Source organism: Carassius carassius, chromosome 48, assembly GCF_963082965.1.
Source record: "Carassius carassius chromosome 48, fCarCar2.1, whole genome shotgun sequence".
In the NCBI taxonomy this organism is placed as follows: domain Eukaryota; kingdom Metazoa; phylum Chordata; class Actinopteri; order Cypriniformes; family Cyprinidae; genus Carassius; species Carassius carassius.
This window is the reverse complement of record NC_081802.1, coordinates 15398216-15420269: the sequence shown is the minus strand read 5'-3', so window position 1 is coordinate 15420269 and position 22054 is coordinate 15398216. Positions and strand designations below refer to the sequence as shown.

Genomic DNA, 22054 nt, shown 5'->3' with positions numbered 1-22054 from the left:
GTACTTCCTGAAAGTCCCTTTTCCTCCAATAAATGAGGATATTTACTTAGTATCTGGTCCCTAGTTTTCCTCGCATCCTCTGATAAATTCGAATTACTATGAATTTTAACGAATGTTTCTGCAAATACCTCTGCTTTACCGCTTTCAGATATAATTTGTCTATTATTATATTCTAATACAGGTATGTTGTAACCTCTTTGTATCCCTCCCATCTTTCGTATCATATTCCATAACTCACTTATTTCAATGTCTTCCCCTATTCTATTACAAAATTCCCTCCAATAATTTCTTTTAGATGTCCGAATGACTCTTCTCACTATAGCTTGTGCCCTTTTATAACTTATTAAATCATTATAATTAAGTGACCTTCTTACCTTCTTGAGTGCTTTATTTCTCCTTTTTGTTGCCTCACTACACTCCTCGTTCCACCATGGCATAACTTTCTTCCTGCTGCCTGCCTTCCTCTTACCTATTACTTCTACTGCTGTACTCTGAAGAACCTTGCATATTTCATTATTAAAAACATCAACATCTTCTATACATTTACTAATGTCCTTCATTTTGCTTCCACATAACTCCTTATACTTATCCCAATCCGCTGACTTGAACCTCCACCTAGGCATTCTTTCCCCCACTCTTTGTTCTATATCTACTCCAACTTTACTGCAAATAGGAAAATGATCACTTCCTACAGTACTTTGTTTTAGTACTTTCCATTCACATTTACTCGCTAAACTTTCAGATACTATTGTCAAGTCTAATACCGAATGCCTTCCCTTATTCAAATCAATTCTAGTATGACTTCCATCATTAATGCACACTAATCTTCCCCAATCTAGCATATCTTCAATGATCTTACCATTATAATCTGTTTTTGCGCTTCCCCATATTGAACTATGAGCGTTAAAATCACCACACCACACCATTTTTTGACTTTCATTTCCTCCTATACTTTCTAGAATATCCTTGCTTAACCTATCACATGGATTGTAAAAATTAATTACTCTAATACACCTTGATCCTTCCCATATTTCCACCACCACAACTTCTACTTCCCCATCTACCTCAACTGTTTTATACCCGATTCCTTGCTTTATAAAAGTAGCTACTCCACCTCCATTCCCTTGTTGTCTATCCCTCCGAATAGTAGTATATCCATGTATTAGAAAGTTATATTGTGACTTAAGCCAAGTTTCCTGTATACATATAATATCTGGGCCTTTCTCTTGGTCTGCTATAAATTTCTTAAACTCCTGTCCATTTGCAATCAAACTTCTTGCATTCCATTGCAAAATATATAACACCATTAAGATCCACCACATGTTGTCTGACTATTTACTGCTTGACTATTTAATGTTGGAATCTTGAGCCTTTCATTTATCATGTCAACAGTAACATTCCCCAGATCCAAGTACTTTTCTGCAGCTCTGATAATGATTTTAATTCTTTCAGTCCTGCTTTCAGTTTGAGCTGAACAGTTCACTACTTCAGCGATAAATGTTACAAATGCCACTTTATCATCCACTACTACCTTTTCATCTCTTTGTTCTTTACTCTGTTGTTTTGAATGAATTTCTTCATTCATATTTTCATTTGTTTTAGGAATCTGGTTTACTTTCTTCAATGCCTCAGCGTATGTTATTCCTTCTGTCGTTCTAACATTTTGAACCTTGACTGCCTTTTTCCGTACCTGACAACCACCGTATCCTGCACTATGATCCCCACCACAGTTGCAGCATTTAGGATTTACACCTTGCCCACATTTGCCGTACTCATGTTCACCTCCACACCGCGCACATCTCTGCTTACCTCTGCATACTGCCGCTACATGACCGAATTTTTGACACTTATAACATCTTAGCGGCGGAGGAACGTATGGTCTTACTGCATATCTTACAAATCCTAAATAAACTTTCTCTGGCATTTTATTTTCATCAAAGTTTATCATTACTGAGAGGCTATCCATCTTCTCGTTATTTCTAACACACTTGAGCCGTTTAACAAACTTTACTGCTGCTCCCGTGATATTTCTTTTAATCTTCTCCTCCGTGACATCTGTCGGAATCCCTGTTACAACACCTCTAACCCAATTCTTTTCTTCCGGTATCGAGCACAACACCTTATGTCCAATCATCGATTTTATACCCAGAGCTGATTTTTGCTGCCTACTGTCTTTACAAAACAACAACAGATTGCCATCCCTCAAAGTCGTAATGCTTTCAACTGTCCCTATCATTTCTTTCAATGTTTTCGTCAGCTTCAACGGATTAATCGCATTTACAGAGTCAACAAACTTCAACAATACCTTATATTCCTCTTTCCTTCTTCTAGTCTGGAGATTTCCTTTCTCACTACCCGATTCTGAAGATTGTTTCTTTCTTTTCCGATTTTCTACTACACTCCACTTACTACTTCCATTCTCGCCGCCTCCACTATCCACATCCTCCATTTCCGGATCACTTCCGGAATCTACGCTACTTCCTTCCATCATCACTCCACACCTCCCATCACCCGAATCCAAAGTGAAGCTACTGCCCTTTGGTCTTTTTGTATTCTACAGATTTCAGCTAATTAACGATAGTCCCTCCCTCTTCATTAACAACTGGGTGATTCTCATTGGATCTCAAGATTCAATTCTTATTGAGAAAAAACGCTTATAAAAGCAACACAGAGGCTGCGTCCACATCTTCACTGACAACTCTCTCAAGCCTCGTTCACGCGGACGCTAAACATTCTTTCCAAATCTTTATCTTCGTCTGATACAGGCTCAAACATATCAGGTTTTAATGCCTAATCTCGCCATCGTTCACGCTGGACAGAAGAGATCCGCGCTGTGAAACAGCCAATCAGAGCAGAGCTCAACATTATTGTTCATGACCCTTCCAAATAATTCTAGGGACAAATCCCAGGGTTGTAAATGGACATGTAAAACCGTTCCAGAGAATTTTTGCCCATACCCAAGCCACGTACCTTTTATGTAGATATCATTTAAAATATAGTATCAATGCATTCTATGGCACCTTTAACTGGGATTATGAGCTCATATTTTGGCTGGAAGCAATAATTTGAATTTGAATTTCTCAACGATGGATTTGTTTCTTATAAACACACAGCCTTTCCCTTCACAAGACCGTAATTGATGTGAATTACTTGTGGATTATTTTGATATTTATAATAGCTCTTTGGACTTTCGTTCTGATGCCACCCATTCACTGCAGAGGATCCATTAAAAGAGAGAGAGATTTTTATGAATATTCTCTATTATTTGAGTCATATCAGGCGCTTTTGTAATGACATTCTTTGTCTATCATAGACACACTGTCAAACTTTAATTGTAAAATTGTGAATAAGTGTAGATGAAAATCTCAGATCCTTTTCAAGCCTTCCATTGGCTAGTGACATTCCAGAACGTTCTCATTTGTTAATTACAGGTCCAGAGACCTTTGGAGGTCCAAAGGTAATCAATCAAGCTGAAAGGGGAGGAGCCGCTTAAATTCAAAGCTGTACTTAATGGCAAAGACGAGCACTGGTGGGTATTGTGTTAACGTTTGTCAGGATGGGTCTTTTGCAATGTGTGTTAGTGCTGGTTGTGCTTGTGGTGTTTGATCTGAAGAATGCTTTTGGAAGTTTGAGTTCCAGTCAAAGTCCGAAAAGCAAGAAGCATCAATTGTATCCAGCTTCCAGAGTGCCTGTTTCTTCTCAAGTGCTCGGGAACACTTTGCAGAAGGCCTCTCCGTTTCAGAGTCTCGACTACAGAGGATTTGCACAAGAGCCTCTTGGTCTTCAGGAGAAGCAGGTGTTGCAGGGTCCAGTGAAGCCTTTGGACTGGAGGTTCCCCGTTGTTCCAGAAGTGCCGAGTGAGATGGCGGTGGATTTCCATTTGAGGCAACCTGTGACCCCCAGTAGTGTAGCTATTCAATGCGGTGAGAACCGGATTCATGTGGAGGTACAGCAGGACTTGTTTAGCAATGGTGAACTGATCCAGCCATCTGGTCTGACTCTGGGAGGATGTCCTGTTGTCGGTTTGGTCCCAGGCTCTAAGGTGCTCTTCTTTGAGAATGAACTGCAGGACTGCAACAGTGTCTTGATGGTAAGAGCTGTTAAGTGTTACTAGATTTATTGAACCCTACTAAAAATAGGCCCTTGTTTTGGTATCGACGTTCTAGATTCAGGGAACCATCCATGGGACGGTTCTCTTATAGTGGGAAAGACTCTTAATAACTGCTTACTCGGGTAACCAAGTGTTATGGCAGGACTTGCTAAGATGCCTTTTGGAATGGGTTCTCTTTTTCGGAGAACCCTCTTGGTAACAACGTCAGTCTCCTATAGATGACCAAGGATGAGCTTGTCTACACCTTTGCCCTTACCTACACTCCTGAGGCGTTTGCTGGCACTCCGATTACCCGTGCAGGTGGTGCAGTTATTGGAGTTCAATGCCACTATCAAAGGTAAGCGACCTTTTGTGACTTGTGGCACTGCTTGCAGTGGTGGAACTGGAAGCCCATTTAATTGGTCACTTCTTGAACTGCAGGTTTCAAAATGTCAGCAGTAGTGCCTTGAAGCCAACTTGGGTCCCTTATGCCTCAACGGAGGCTGGTGAAGAAGTCTTGGTGTTCTCCCTGAAGCTCATGACTGGTTTGTGCAGTTTCTCTAGACCTTCTGCCTTCTGAACGAGGCTGTACCTAAGCAGTTCTTCCCTCTTGCAGATGACTGGTCCTATGAGAGGCCTTCAAACTCCTACTTCCTGGGTGACGTTATTAATGTTGAGGCATCTGTGAAGGTATACAACCACGTCCCTCTGCGTGTGTTTGTGGACAGCTGTGTGGCCACCCAAGTACCTGATGTGAACGCCCTTCCGAGATATTGGTTCATTGAGAATCATGGGTGTGTTCATGTCACCAGATGCTGCAGAGTTGACTTGTTCTCGCGTTTGCTCCTTGTAACCACTTTGTCCCTGACAACTACTTTTTACTCCTTAGATGTCTTGTGGATGCCAAGGTCACAGCTTCCAGCTCGCGCTTCATGCCTCGATCCCAGGAAGACAAAATCCGGTTCCAGCTGGAGGCCTTCATGTTCCAGGGGGGATCCAGTCCTTCTGTATGTATGAGTGTTTGAGAATGACCTCTCCCATTTGCTTTGGTTTGTGTCCCCTTACCCGTGGTGTCTCTTGCAGATCTACATGACGTGTGTTCTGAAGGCCACTCTTGCTTCTGCACCTAGTGACGCGCTCCACAAATCCTGTTCCTTTGCCAATGGGTATGTTCATGCCACTTACGAATACATTAAAGGTGCCAAGTCTGATTTTTCGTATTGCAGGTGGCTTGCTGCTGATGGGAACAACCAGGTTTGTGGTTGCTGTGACTCAACATGTGGTCCTGATGGTGGAACTGCTGCTTCTCCTTTTGGAGGTAGGAAGGTGCTTTTAAGCTTGGTTTTTGACCCTTCAAGCACTTAACTTTGGTGTCTGCTTTTTCTAGGCCTTCAGTGGGAAGGGAAGGCCTCGCTCGGTCCTGTAGTGGTTCAAGAGCACAAGAAGACTTTAGCTGGTCTTCAATAAATGTGGGGGAGCAAACTTATTCTTGTTTCTGTTTTTCTTGTCTAGTTTAACCAATTGATTTTGTGCGAGGAAGTGGGTAGTCCTACTGTACCTATTCTCTTGCCAGAAGGAAAGGCTCCCTTTTCTCGTAAGGGAAGTTAATAAACCTTTTAAAGGGACCTGCTGTGAGCTCCCTTTTTTAGGAGTACTGTAAAGGGAATTCTGTTAATTGGCACTTGTGCCAAAAGAGTTCTGTGTGAACGTCCCCTTCCTTGAACAAATCCATGTACAATAGAAGCGCACTCCCAGTATCAACACTGGCACAACATTTTCCACCTTCAGACGGGTTATTTATAGGCTTTACATTTTAGGAAAACGGCAGGCATCGCTTAAGTTCAGTGTAGTATTTGGTGTGCCAAACTTGCAGAACCTGTACTGACGTAAGGGGTTTTTTGTGCAGTAGCAGGTCAGTTAGAATTCTGAAAAATCATTGACGAAATGACACCCAAATAGAACTAATGTTTGGACTCTCAGTGAATGACCTTTTTTGAAAACTGTTGGTTTGTCACTTGTGCAACATCTTGGGCGGTTTCAATACTAAAGGGATACTCCACCCCAAAAAACCGGCCCCAGATTATTGTTTTACTTTCACAGTACGTTAAACATCACTCTCTCACTTGACCTGGAGAAACGGTGCATCAGTTGAAAGTTTAAAGACTCTAGCTTCGATATTTGACCAATGTTTTGATAAAACATTGTTGCAGTGACCGTCATTTATGTCAGGAGTACAAAATAAATAGGAGTCATTTTTAGAATAGAAATTCACCAAGCATTCATATTCAGTCACGTCTGCAGTGGTTTGTGTTCAAATAGGGTTTATAGTCAAAAGTTGCATATACACAGAGATATATTTACTGATGTTTACTTCATATTTCTTCAGTCAGAATCCTCATTTCTAATCATTTTCCACTGATTTACGTGATCTGATGATAATGATCCGCTCCCAGCCCTGTCTCTGTGTGAATAGTCTTCCGTGTGCGCGCTGACAGAGACCGGATTCGCCCGTGTCTTGTCCATCATAACTGTGCATCATATCCCGCCCCATCCTACCCATGATGCATTTCCTGTACACTTCTGTGTCGATATCTGACCACAACCACACAGAGAAACCTCTGTACCCATGAAATATCCAAATAATAAACACACGATTACGTTAGTTAATGGTTGGTATGTGATTTTGGGCGTTTTTATAACTATTAAAAATGTACATCTGAAATGCTAACTTGTGCAGCGACGTAAAAGGCTATAAATAGCATATTTTTACAGCAGTAAAATTCCACATGTGATCGCAAAAGGAGGTTATTACAAACAATCGGTTAATTTTCATGAATAGTCTTATGTAGCTTGATGCTAACGTTAGCTCTAATGCAGCTACATAGCAGGTGCAGTTCTTCTTCATAATGCATTTTGTAATCATTTTGTCAAAGGTTGTAAGAAAATGTTTTGTTGTATTTTTATAGTAAGGCTTTTGATAATAGTGGGGTAAATGTATACTGGCATAATGATAAATGAAGAATCAGGATTTTGTGTCATACCTGGCCCATGTGTGAAAGGCTCGTTTCGTAACAACAATAGAATCATGAATGGGGCAGTTTTGCCGGTCCCAACAAGAGATGATCGCATTCCAGGAGTCATAAATCAATTTTACTAGCCTTCTCTAAAAACACACATGACACGGTCTTAGAAAAGGTTTCATAAATTTCACACTTTGTGAGATTATATTCTGAAATATCAAAATGAAGTATTAGTAGACTTGTGGCTTTAGCTTCATTATGTATCTAAAATCATATCCTACGTCACTTTTAAATAGGTTTTTAATATTTTTACTGACATGTTTCAGCTTACATATATCTCTATTATAACCGTCTGAGTAATTCTGATTCCTGAACAGTAAACTTTGAGGTGTCAGCTTTGTGAACAGATGTTGATTATGTATCTAGTAAGAAAGACTCGTTAGCAGCAACCTTTTAATTTTGGGCATGTCATTCGTGTCTCCATGCTGAAAATGGGGGGTGACAAGTAAGGGGTTAAATTGGGTCCCAAAGACCAATGAAGGTTCTACAGGTTTGGAACGACACGGGGGTAAGTGATTAGTGACACCATTTTCATTTTGGGGAGGAGGATCCCTTTAATATCATTACTTTGAGTTGAGGACAATTGACACGGTTTCTTGTTTGCTTCAAGACAGTCGAGAATTGATTTCCATTTAAAACTTGAGCTCAGCAATTTGAGTTGGATTTAAAACAAAAGCCGCAAGTAATCCACATAACTTTATATTGTGAATATCGGGAACCAAACTACGGTTTGGAAGACAAATTAAAAAAGGGGAACCTTGTGCTGCCCCAGGTTAACAACTGGAGGATGGATAAAGGAATGCACAACCTTACAAAAGGTTGTGAAACCTTGGTTTAATAGTGTGAGGAAAAAACAACTGGGAAGAGGCATGTAATCCCGGATTCTGCCCAACCAAAACAATAGACAAAGAGATACCTCAGGGTTCTGCACGGTTTATTAAAAACACTAGATTTACATGACCAGAGTAACTTCTCCACTAGAAACCACAGTCTGCTCCCCAGAGACAGCCTTGATACGAGTGTCTCTTCCTGAAAGAGAAGTGTTAGAAGTGAGAACGCACTTCTAAAATGCTCAGTTCCTTTTTGTCGAGAGAAAGCAAGAACTCACGTTTCCTGGTGCAGCTTTGCTCACAAGAGCCAGATGATGGATGGCACACCTCTGTACTGCAGTGGATGAAGATCTGACAGGGAAGAAAGAGGCTCAAGTCATAGAATCCACAAGTAGTAAATACACAAATGTTCAAGTAAAGGGGGGCATACGGTTTCCTGCAGAGCAGCCAGTGAGGCTGGATCTACAAATGTGAACATCTTCACAGCAAAGCGCTTGTAGTGGGTTGGGAACTGAAGACCAGACGATCCAGTCACTGGAACCAGTGTGGTCAGATAGCGGTCGTCCTGGTAAGGGCATCTGAAGACAAAAGAGAAGGTTAGAAAGGGTCTCCCAGCAGACTAACTGGATGAAGATTGGCTGTACACGCACCCGTCGATCAGAAGGTCCCACTGGGGGAGACTGAGTGGACTGGGGGTTGAAGTAGTCCAACAACGTCCCAGCATCAGGACAATGTTGGGGTCAGTCCTCTCCATAATGTGCACCTCAACATACACAGGCTCTCGCAGGACTTTTGTGATGGGATAATCAGCGTCACTGTAGTAGGACGTGTAGGCCTCATCCCCTGAGGAACAACACTGGGGTTTAACCAGACTCCAGTTTGAAAGGCTTTAGGCAGACACAGGACAAGACCTTACCTTCAGCACAGCCTTTGGTGACACATTGGCCATTGGCCAGTCTGAGCTCCACCCTGAGAGGTCCAGGAGCAGCTACTGGTGGAGGTGGAGGAACAGAGTTGACCTCCACAACCAGAGCTTCCACGGAAGTTCCCGAATATCTACACTGGAAGAGAAACCTGGACGACACACAGCGAGCTTGTAGCATTTATCAGGGATTAGTGGTCACACCAAGTCATGGATCACCTACTCAAAATGACTGTCCCTTGTGATGGAACCATATGGTCCAATCCCCACTTCATACGATGAGGTCATTCTGTTTTCATACACCACATATCCACCGTCCTCCTGTGAATAGAAACGGTGTCAGCATCCAGTCCAAGCGATGCAGAATAAAACCAGTAGCAGCTGCTAACCATCACGCTCGTGCCACATGCGGTCACAGGGAACTGGTATATAGCAAAGGAAGGTGTAGACCCCACAGGAGCACAAGGTGGGTCGTTTCCACCCAGTAGATGAACCGAATCCAGACTCAGTCGAGGCAAGGTAACGTCTCGAGACACCACTACCACAAACTGACCATCTCGAATACACTGGACAGTCACTAGAACAAGAGCAGGTTAAATTCAGAGAAACGGTTTAACACGAACAGAATAAGATGGAGAACGCTTACCTGCCCTCCCATAGAAACACTGCTGTCCGTTAAAGCAGCAGTTGATAGCTTCACACTCAGCACCACTGATCCCAGGTAGACCACATTGGATCTGCTCAGAATCAGCTACAGCACATTTATCAAGGGGCTCTGCCTGCACTACTGGCTTCTGAAACTGCTGTTTAACTGGCTTCTGAATCGGAAACTGCGGCTTAGGTTGTTGTGGAACTGGCTTCTGAAGCGGAAACTGCGGGTTAGGTTGTTGTGGAACTGGCTTCTGAAGCGGAAACTGCAGCTTAGGTTGTTGTGGAACTGGCTTCTGAAGCGGAAACTGCGGCTTAGGTTGTTGTGGAACTGGCTTCTGAAGCGGAAACTGCGGTGTAGGTAGTTGTGGAACAGGCTTTTGGAGCGGAAATTGCTGGTTAGTTAGCTGTTGAACTGGTTTCCGAGGCGGAAACTGCTGGTTAGTTAGCTGTTGAACTGGCTTCTGGAGCTGAAACTGCTGGTCAGTTTGCTGGATCATCAGAGCTTGAGCATCCTGAAGCGATTTACTCCACTGTGGAACAGCATGACAGAAAGCACAGACCACCAAAATCTGAGCCAAACACCAACTTCCAGCCATTGTTCAACAGCTAAACACAAAGTGAAGCTACTGCCCTTTGGTCTTTTTGTATTCTACAGATTTCAGCTAATTAACGATAGTCCCTCCCTCTTCATTAACAACTGGGTGATTCTCATTGGATCTCAAGATTCAATTCTTATTGAGAAAAAACGCTTATAAAAGCAACACAGAGGCTGCGTCCACATCTTCACTGACAACTCTCTCAAGCCTCGTTCACGCGGACGCTAAACATTCTTTCCAAATCTTTATCTTCGTCTGATACAGGCTCAAACATATCAGGTTTTAATGCCTAATCTCGCCATCGTTCACGCTGGACAGAAGAGATCCGCGCTGTGAAACAGCCAATCAGAGCAGAGCTCAACATTATTGTTCATGACCCTTCCAAATAATTCTAGGGACAAATCCCAGGGTTGTAAATGGACATGTAAAACCGTTCCAGAGAATTTTTGCCCATACCCAAGCCACGTACCTTTTATGTAGATATCATTTAAAATATAGTATCAATGCATTCTATGGCACCTTTAACTGGGATTATGAGCTCATATTTTGGCTGGAAGCAATAATTTGAATTTGAATTTCTCAACGATGGATTTGTTTCTTATAAACACACAGCCTTTCCCTTCACAAGACCGTAATTGATGTGAATTACTTGTGGATTATTTTGATATTTATAATAGCTCTTTGGACTTTCGTTCTGATGCCACCCATTCACTGCAGAGGATCCATTAAAAGAGAGAGAGATTTTTATGAATATTCTCTATTATTTGAGTCATATCAGGCGCTTTTGTAATGACATTCTTTGTCTATCATAGACACACTGTCAAACTTTAATTGTAAAATTGTGAATAAGTGTAGATGAAAATCTCAGATCCTTTTCAAGCCTTCCATTGGCTAGTGACATTCCAGAACGTTCTCATTTGTTAATTACAGGTCCAGAGACCTTTGGAGGTCCAAAGGTAATCAATCAAGCTGAAAGGGGAGGAGCCGCTTAAATTCAAAGCTGTACTTAATGGCAAAGACGAGCACTGGTGGGTATTGTGTTAACGTTTGTCAGGATGGGTCTTTTGCAATGTGTGTTAGTGCTGGTTGTGCTTGTGGTGTTTGATCTGAAGAATGCTTTTGGAAGTTTGAGTTCCAGTCAAAGTCCGAAAAGCAAGAAGCATCAATTGTATCCAGCTTCCAGAGTGCCTGTTTCTTCTCAAGTGCTCGGGAACACTTTGCAGAAGGCCTCTCCGTTTCAGAGTCTCGACTACAGAGGATTTGCACAAGAGCCTCTTGGTCTTCAGGAGAAGCAGGTGTTGCAGGGTCCAGTGAAGCCTTTGGACTGGAGGTTCCCCGTTGTTCCAGAAGTGCCGAGTGAGATGGCGGTGGATTTCCATTTGAGGCAACCTGTGACCCCCAGTAGTGTAGCTATTCAATGCGGTGAGAACCGGATTCATGTGGAGGTACAGCAGGACTTGTTTAGCAATGGTGAACTGATCCAGCCATCTGGTCTGACTCTGGGAGGATGTCCTGTTGTCGGTTTGGTCCCAGGCTCTAAGGTGCTCTTCTTTGAGAATGAACTGCAGGACTGCAACAGTGTCTTGATGGTAAGAGCTGTTAAGTGTTACTAGATTTATTGAACCCTACTAAAAATAGGCCCTTGTTTTGGTATCGACGTTCTAGATTCAGGGAACCATCCATGGGACGGTTCTCTTATAGTGGGAAAGACTCTTAATAACTGCTTACTCGGGTAACCAAGTGTTATGGCAGGACTTGCTAAGATGCCTTTTGGAATGGGTTCTCTTTTTCGGAGAACCCTCTTGGTAACAACGTCAGTCTCCTATAGATGACCAAGGATGAGCTTGTCTACACCTTTGCCCTTACCTACACTCCTGAGGCGTTTGCTGGCACTCCGATTACCCGTGCAGGTGGTGCAGTTATTGGAGTTCAATGCCACTATCAAAGGTAAGCGACCTTTTGTGACTTGTGGCACTGCTTGCAGTGGTGGAACTGGAAGCCCATTTAATTGGTCACTTCTTGAACTGCAGGTTTCAAAATGTCAGCAGTAGTGCCTTGAAGCCAACTTGGGTCCCTTATGCCTCAACGGAGGCTGGTGAAGAAGTCTTGGTGTTCTCCCTGAAGCTCATGACTGGTTTGTGCAGTTTCTCTAGACCTTCTGCCTTCTGAACGAGGCTGTACCTAAGCAGTTCTTCCCTCTTGCAGATGACTGGTCCTATGAGAGGCCTTCAAACTCCTACTTCCTGGGTGACGTTATTAATGTTGAGGCATCTGTGAAGGTATACAACCACGTCCCTCTGCGTGTGTTTGTGGACAGCTGTGTGGCCACCCAAGTACCTGATGTGAACGCCCTTCCGAGATATTGGTTCATTGAGAATCATGGGTGTGTTCATGTCACCAGATGCTGCAGAGTTGACTTGTTCTCGCGTTTGCTCCTTGTAACCACTTTGTCCCTGACAACTACTTTTTACTCCTTAGATGTCTTGTGGATGCCAAGGTCACAGCTTCCAGCTCGCGCTTCATGCCTCGATCCCAGGAAGACAAAATCCGGTTCCAGCTGGAGGCCTTCATGTTCCAGGGGGGATCCAGTCCTTCTGTATGTATGAGTGTTTGAGAATGACCTCTCCCATTTGCTTTGGTTTGTGTCCCCTTACCCGTGGTGTCTCTTGCAGATCTACATGACGTGTGTTCTGAAGGCCACTCTTGCTTCTGCACCTAGTGACGCGCTCCACAAATCCTGTTCCTTTGCCAATGGGTATGTTCATGCCACTTACGAATACATTAAAGGTGCCAAGTCTGATTTTTCGTATTGCAGGTGGCTTGCTGCTGATGGGAACAACCAGGTTTGTGGTTGCTGTGACTCAACATGTGGTCCTGATGGTGGAACTGCTGCTTCTCCTTTTGGAGGTAGGAAGGTGCTTTTAAGCTTGGTTTTTGACCCTTCAAGCACTTAACTTTGGTGTCTGCTTTTTCTAGGCCTTCAGTGGGAAGGGAAGGCCTCGCTCGGTCCTGTAGTGGTTCAAGAGCACAAGAAGACTTTAGCTGGTCTTCAATAAATGTGGGGGAGCAAACTTATTCTTGTTTCTGTTTTTCTTGTCTAGTTTAACCAATTGATTTTGTGCGAGGAAGTGGGTAGTCCTACTGTACCTATTCTCTTGCCAGAAGGAAAGGCTCCCTTTTCTCGTAAGGGAAGTTAATAAACCTTTTAAAGGGACCTGCTGTGAGCTCCCTTTTTTAGGAGTACTGTAAAGGGAATTCTGTTAATTGGCACTTGTGCCAAAAGAGTTCTGTGTGAACGTCCCCTTCCTTGAACAAATCCATGTACAATAGAAGCGCACTCCCAGTATCAACACTGGCACAACATTTTCCACCTTCAGACGGGTTATTTATAGGCTTTACATTTTAGGAAAACGGCAGGCATCGCTTAAGTTCAGTGTAGTATTTGGTGTGCCAAACTTGCAGAACCTGTACTGACGTAAGGGGTTTTTTGTGCAGTAGCAGGTCAGTTAGAATTCTGAAAAATCATTGACGAAATGACACCCAAATAGAACTAATGTTTGGACTCTCAGTGAATGACCTTTTTTGAAAACTGTTGGTTTGTCACTTGTGCAACATCTTGGGCGGTTTCAATACTAAAGGGATACTCCACCCCAAAAAACCGGCCCCAGATTATTGTTTTACTTTCACAGTACGTTAAACATCACTCTCTCACTTGACCTGGAGAAACGGTGCATCAGTTGAAAGTTTAAAGACTCTAGCTTCGATATTTGACCAATGTTTTGATAAAACATTGTTGCAGTGACCGTCATTTATGTCAGGAGTACAAAATAAATAGGAGTCATTTTTAGAATAGAAATTCACCAAGCATTCATATTCAGTCACGTCTGCAGTGGTTTGTGTTCAAATAGGGTTTATAGTCAAAAGTTGCATATACACAGAGATATATTTACTGATGTTTACTTCATATTTCTTCAGTCAGAATCCTCATTTCTAATCATTTTCCACTGATTTACGTGATCTGATGATAATGATCCGCTCCCAGCCCTGTCTCTGTGTGAATAGTCTTCCGTGTGCGCGCTGACAGAGACCGGATTCGCCCGTGTCTTGTCCATCATAACTGTGCATCATATCCCGCCCCATCCTACCCATGATGCATTTCCTGTACACTTCTGTGTCGATATCTGACCACAACCACACAGAGAAACCTCTGTACCCATGAAATATCCAAATAATAAACACACGATTACGTTAGTTAATGGTTGGTATGTGATTTTGGGCGTTTTTATAACTACTAAAAATGTACATCTGAAATGCTAACTTGTGCAGCGACGTAAAAGGCTATAAATAGCATATTTTTACAGCAGTAAAATTCCACATGTGATCGCAAAAGGAGGTTATTACAAACAATCGGTTAATTTTCATGAATAGTCTTATGTAGCTTGATGCTAACGTTAGCTCTAATGCAGCTACATAGCAGGTGCAGTTCTTCTTCATAATGCATTTTGTAATCATTTTGTCAAAGGTTGTAAGAAAATGTTTTGTTGTATTTTTATAGTAAGGCTTTTGATAATAGTGGGGTAAATGTATACTGGCATAATGATAAATGAAGAATCAGGATTTTGTGTCATACCTGGCCCATGTGTGAAAGGCTCGTTTCGTAACAACAATAGAATCATGAATGGGGCAGTTTTGCCGGTCCCAACAAGAGATGATCGCATTCCAGGAGTCATAAATCAATTTTACTAGCCTTCTCTAAAAACACACATGACACGGTCTTAGAAAAGGTTTCATAAATTTCACACTTTGTGAGATTATATTCTGAAATATCAAAATGAAGTATTAGTAGACTTGTGGCTTTAGCTTCATTATGTATCTAAAATCATATCCTACGTCACTTTTAAATAGGTTTTTAATATTTTTACTGACATGTTTCAGCTTACATATATCTCTATTATAACCGTCTGAGTAATTCTGATTCCTGAACAGTAAACTTTGAGGTGTCAGCTTTGTGAACAGATGTTGATTATGTATCTAGTAAGAAAGACTCGTTAGCAGCAACCTTTTAATTTTGGGCATGTCATTCGTGTCTCCATGCTGAAAATGGGGGGTGACAAGTAAGGGGTTAAATTGGGTCCCAAAGACCAATGAAGGTTCTACAGGTTTGGAACGACACGGGGGTAAGTGATTAGTGACACCATTTTCATTTTGGGGAGGAGGATCCCTTTAATATCATTACTTTGAGTTGAGGACAATTGACACGGTTTCTTGTTTGCTTCAAGACAGTCGAGAATTGATTTCCATTTAAAACTTGAGCTCAGCAATTTGAGTTGGATTTAAAACAAAAGCCGCAAGTAATCCACATAACTTTATATTGTGAATATCGGGAACCAAACTACGGTTTGGAAGACAAATTAAAAAAGGGGAACCTTGTGCTGCCCCAGGTTAACAACTGGAGGATGGATAAAGGAATGCACAACCTTACAAAAGGTTGTGAAACCTTGGTTTAATAGTGTGAGGAAAAAACAACTGGGAAGAGGCATGTAATCCCGGATTCTGCCCAACCAAAACAATAGACAAAGAGATACCTCAGGGTTCTGCACGGTTTATTAAAAACACTAGATTTACATGACCAGAGTAACTTCTCCACTAGAAACCACAGTCTGCTCCCCAGAGACAGCCTTGATACGAGTGTCTCTTCCTGAAAGAGAAGTGTTAGAAGTGAGAACGCACTTCTAAAATGCTCAGTTCCTTTTTGTCGAGAGAAAGCAAGAACTCACGTTTCCTGGTGCAGCTTTGCTCACAAGAGCCAGATGATGGATGGCACACCTCTGTACTGCAGTGGATGAAGATCTGACAGGGAAGAAAGAGGCTCAAGTCATAGAATCCACAAGTAGTAAATACACAAATGTTCAAGTAAAGGGGGGCATACGGTTTCCTGCAGAGCAGCCAGTGAGGCTGGATCTACAAATGTGAACATCTTCACAGCAAAGCGCTTGTAGTGGGTTGGGAACTGAAGACCAGACGATCCAGTCACTGGAACCAGTGTGGTCAGATAGCGGTCGTCCTGGTAAGGGCATCTGAAGACAAAAGAGAAGGTTAGAAAGGGTCTCCCAGCAGACTAACTGGATGAAGATTGGCTGTACACGCACCCGTCGATCAGAAGGTCCCACTGGGGGAGACTGAGTGGACTGGGGGTTGAAGTAGTCCAACAACGTCCCAGCATCAGGACAATGTTGGGGTCAGTCCTCTCCATAATGTGCACCTCAACATACACAGGCTCTCGCAGGACTTTTGTGATGGGATAATCAGCGTCACTGTAGTAGGACGTGTAGGCCTCATCCCCTGAGGAACAACACTGGGGTTTAACCAGACTCCAGTTTGAAAGGCTTTAGGCAGACACAGGACAAGACCTTACCTTCAGCACAGCCTTTGGTGACACATTGGCCATTGGCCAGTCTGAGCTCCACCCTGAGAGGTCCAGGAGCAGCTACTGGTGGAGGTGGAGGAACAGAGTTGACCTCCACAACCAGAGCTTCCACGGAAGTTCCCGAATATCTACACTGGAAGAGAAACCTGGACGACACACAGCGAGCTTGTAGCATTTATCAGGGATTAGTGGTCACACCAAGTCATGGATCACCTACTCAAAATGACTGTCCCTTGTGATGGAACCATATGGTCCAATCCCCACTTCATACGATGAGGTCATTCTGTTTTCATACACCACATATCCACCGTCCTCCTGTGAATAGAAACGGTGTCAGCATCCAGTCCAAGCGATGCAGAATAAAACCAGTAGCAGCTGCTAACCATCACGCTCGTGCCACATGCAGTCACAGGGAACTGGTATATAGCAAAGGAAGGTGTAGACCCCACAGGAGCACAAGGTGGGTCGTTTCCACCCAGTAGATGAACCGAATCCAGACTCAGTCGAGGCAAGGTAACGTCTCGAGACACCACTACCACAAACTGACCATCTCGAATACACTGGACAGTCACTAGAACAAGAGCAGGTTAAATTCAGAGAAACGGTTTAACACGAACAGAATAAGATGGAGAACGCTTACCTGCCCTCCCATAGAAACACTGCTGTCCGTTAAAGCAGCAGTTGATAGCTTCACACTCAGCACCACTGATCCCAGGTAGACCACATTGGATCTGCTCAGAATCAGCTACAGCACATTTATCAAGGGGCTCTGCCTGCACTACTGGCTTCTGAAACTGCTGTTTAACTGGCTTCTGAATCGGAAACTGCGGCTTAGGTTGTTGTGGAACTGGCTTCTGAAGCGGAAACTGCGGGTTAGGTTGTTGTGGAACTGGCTTCTGAAGCGGAAACTGCAGCTTAGGTTGTTGTGGAACTGGCTTCTGAAGCGGAAACTGCGGCTTAGGTTGTTGTGGAACTGGCTTCTGAAGCGGAAACTGCGGTGTAGGTAGTTGTGGAACAGGCTTTTGGAGCGGAAATTGCTGGTTAGTTAGCTGTTGAACTGGTTTCCGAGGCGGAAACTGCTGGTTAGTTAGCTGTTGAACTGGCTTCTGGAGCTGAAACTGCTGGTCAGTTTGCTGGATCATCAGAGCTTGAGCATCCTGAAGCGATTTACTCCACTGTGGAACAGCATGACAGAAAGCACAGACCACCAAAATCTGAGCCAAACACCAACTTCCAGCCATTGTTCAACAGCTAAACACAAAGTGAAGCTACTGCCCTTTGGTCTTTTTGTATTCTACAGATTTCAGCTAATTAACGATAGTCCCTCCCTCTTCATTAACAACTGGGTGATTCTCATTGGATCTCAAGATTCAATTCTTATTGAGAAAAAACGCTTATAAAAGCAACACAGAGGCTGCGTCCACATCTTCACTGACAACTCTCTCAAGCCTCGTTCACGCGGACGCTAAACATTCTTTCCAAATCTTTATCTTCGTCTGATACAGGCTCAAACATATCAGGTTTTAATGCCTAATCTCGCCATCGTTCACGCTGGACAGAAGAGATCCGCGCTGTGAAACAGCCAATCAGAGCAGAGCTCAACATTATTGTTCATGACCCTTCCAAATAATTCTAGGGACAAATCCCAGGGTTGTAAATGGACATGTAAAACCGTTCCAGAGAATTTTTGCCCATACCCAAGCCACGTACCTTTTATGTAGATATCATTTAAAATATAGTATCAATGCATTCTATGGCACCTTTAACTGGGATTATGAGCTCATATTTTGGCTGGAAGCAATAATTTGAATTTGAATTTCTCAACGATGGATTTGTTTCTTATAAACACACAGCCTTTCCCTTCACAAGACCGTAATTGATGTGAATTACTTGTGGATTATTTTGATATTTATAATAGCTCTTTGGACTTTCGTTCTGATGCCACCCATTCACTGCAGAGGATCCATTAAAAGAGAGAGAGATTTTTATGAATATTCTCTATTATTTGAGTCATATCAGGCGCTTTTGTAATGACATTCTTTGTCTATCATAGACACACTGTCAAACTTTAATTGTAAAATTGTGAATGAGTGTAGATGAAAATCTCAGATCCTTTTCAAGCCTTCCATTGGCTAGTGACATTCCAGAACGTTCTCATTTGTTAATTACAGGTCCAGAGACCTTTGGAGGTCCAAAGGTAATCAATCAAGCTGAAAGGGGAGGAGCCGCTTAAATTCAAAGCTGTACTTAATGGCAAAGACGAGCACTGGTGGGTATTGTGTTAACGTTTGTCAGGATGGGTCTTTTGCAATGTGTGTTAGTGCTGGTTGTGCTTGTGGTGTTTGATCTGAAGAATGCTTTTGGAAGTTTGAGTTCCAGTCAAAGTCCGAAAAGCAAGAAGCATCAATTGTATCCAGCTTCCAGAGTGCCTGTTTCTTCTCAAGTGCTCGGGAACACTTTGCAGAAGGCCTCTCCGTTTCAGAGTCTCGACTACAGAGGATTTGCACAAGAGCCTCTTGGTCTTCAGGAGAAGCAGGTGTTGCAGGGTCCAGTGAAGCCTTTGGACTGGAGGTTCCCCGTTGTTCCAGAAGTGCCGAGTGAGATGGCGGTGGATTTCCATTTGAGGCAACCTGTGACCCCCAGTAGTGTAGCTATTCAATGCGGTGAGAACCGGATTCATGTGGAGGTACAGCAGGACTTGTTTAGCAATGGTGAACTGATCCAGCCATCTGGTCTGACTCTGGGAGGATGTCCTGTTGTCGGTTTGGTCCCAGGCTCTAAGGTGCTCTTCTTTGAGAATGAACTGCAGGACTGCAACAGTGTCTTGATGGTAAGAGCTGTTAAGTGTTACTAGATTTATTGAACCCTACTAAAAATAGGCCCTTGTTTTGGTATCGACGTTCTAGATTCAGGGAACCATCCATGGGACGGTTCTCTTATAGTGGGAAAGACTCTTAATAACTGCTTACTCGGGTAACCAAGTGTTATGGCAGGACTTGCTAAGATGCCTTTTGGAATGGGTTCTCTTTTTCGGAGAACCCTCTTGGTAACAACGTCAGTCTCCTATAGATGACCAAGGATGAGCTTGTCTACACCTTTGCCCTTACTTACACTCCTGAGGCGTTTGCTGGCACTCCGATTACCCGTGCAGGTGGTGCAGTTATTGGAGTTCAATGCCACTATCAAAGGTAAGTGACCTTTTGTGACTTGTGGCATTGCTTGCAGTGGTGGAACTGGAAGCCCATTTAATTGGTCACTTCTTGAACTGCAGGTTTCAAAATGTCAGCAGTAGTGCCTTGAAGCCAACTTGGGTCCCTTATGCCTCAACGGAGGCTGGTGAAGAAGTCTTGGTGTTCTCCCTGAAGCTCATGACTGGTTTGTGCAGTTTCTCTAGACCTTCTGCCTTCTGAACGAGGCTGTACCTAAGCAGTTCTTCCCTCTTGCAGATGACTGGTCCTATGAGAGGCCTTCAAACTCCTACTTCCTGGGTGACGTTATTAATGTTGAGGCATCTGTGAAGGTATACAACCACGTCCCTCTGCGTGTGTTTGTGGACAGCTGTGTGGCCACCCAAGTACCTGATGTGAACGCCCTTCCGAGATATTGGTTCATTGAGAATCATGGGTGTGTTCATGTCACCAGATGCTGCAGAGTTGACTTGTTCTCGCGTTTGCTCCTTGTAACCACTTTGTCCCTGACAACTACTTTTTACTCCTTAGATGTCTTGTGGATGCCAAGGTCACAGCTTCCAGCTCGCGCTTCATGCCTCGATCCCAGGAAGACAAAATCCGGTTCCAGCTGGAGGCCTTCATGTTCCAGGGGGGATCCAGTCCTTCTGTATGTATGAGTGTTTGAGAATGACCTCTCCCATTTGCTTTGGTTTGTGTCCCCTTACCCGTGGTGTCTCTTGCAGATCTACATGACGTGTGTTCTGAAGGCCACTCTTGCTTCTGCACCTAGTGACGCGCTCCACAAATCCTGTTCCTTTGCCAATGGGTATGTTCATGCCACTTACGAATACATTAAAGGTGCCAAGTCTGATTTTTCGTATTGCAGGTGGCTTGCTGCTGATGGGAACAACCAGGTTTGTGGTTGCTGTGACTCAACATGTGGTCCTGATGGTGGAACTGCTGCTTCTCCTTTTGGAGGTAGGAAGGTGCTTTTAAGCTTGGTTTTTGACCCTTCAAGCACTTAACTTTGGTGTCTGCTTTTTCTAGGCCTTCAGTGGGAAGGGAAGGCCTCGCTCGGTCCTGTAGTGGTTCAAGAGCACAAGAAGACTTTAGCTGGTCTTCAATAAATGTGGGGGAGCAAACTTATTCTTGTTTCTGTTTTTCTTGTCTAGTTTAACCAATTGATTTTGTGCGAGGAAGTGGGTAGTCCTACTCTACCTATTCTCTTGCCAGAAGGAAAGGCTCCCTTTTCTCGTAAGGGAAGTTAATAAACCTTTTAAAGGGACCTGCTGTGAGCTCCCTTTTTTAGGAGTACTGTAAAGGGAATTCTGTTAATTGGCACTTGTGCCAAAAGAGTTCTGTGTGAACGTCCCCTTCCTTGAACAAATCCATGTACAATAGAAGCGCACTCCCAGTATCAACACTGGCACAACATTTTCCACCTTCAGACGGGTTATTTATAGGCTTTACATTTTAGGAAAACGGCAGGCATCGCTTAAGTTCAGTGTAGTATTTGGTGTGCCAAACTTGCAGAACCTGTACTGACGTAAGGGGTTTTTTGTGCAGTAGCAGGTCAGTTAGAATTCTGAAAAATCATTGACGAAATGACACCCAAATAGAACTAATGTTTGGACTCTCAGTGAATGACCTTTTTTGAAAACTGTTGGTTTGTCACTTGTGCAACATCTTGGGCGGTTTCAATACTAAAGGGATACTCCACCCCAAAAAACCGGCCCCAGATTATTGTTTTACTTTCACAGTACGTTAAACATCACTCTCTCACTTGACCTGGAGAAACGGTGCATCAGTTGAAAGTTTAAAGACTCTAGCTTCGATATTTGACCAATGTTTTGATAAAACATTGTTGCAGTGACCGTCATTTATGTCAGGAGTACAAAATAAATAGGAGTCATTTTTAGAATAGAAATTCACCAAGCATTCATATTCAGTCACGTCTGCAGTGGTTTGTGTTCAAATAGGGTTTATAGTCAAAAGTTGCATATACACAGAGATATATTTACTGATGTTTACTTCATATTTCTTCAGTCAGAATCCTCATTTCTAATCATTTTCCACTGATTTACGTGATCTGATGATAATGATCCGCTCCCAGCCCTGTCTCTGTGTGAATAGTCTTCCGTGTGCGCGCTGACAGAGACCGGATTCGCCCGTGTCTTGTCCATCATAACTGTGCATCATATCCCGCCCCATCCTACCCATGATGCATTTCCTGTACACTTCTGTGTCGATATCTGACCACAACCACACAGAGAAACCTCTGTACCCAT

The 22054-nt window shown here is 43.2% G+C and overlaps 2 pseudogenes; both read right to left on the bottom strand.

The window, feature by feature from the left end:
• Positions 1 to 8089: 8089 nt before the first annotated feature.
• LOC132131581 (zona pellucida sperm-binding protein 4-like) lies at positions 8090 to 10181 on the bottom strand (annotated as a pseudogene).
• Positions 10182 to 15757: 5576 nt separating this feature from the next.
• On the bottom strand, positions 15758 to 17849 carry LOC132131563 (zona pellucida sperm-binding protein 4-like; annotated as a pseudogene).
• Between the last annotated feature and the right edge of the window lie 4205 nt (positions 17850 to 22054).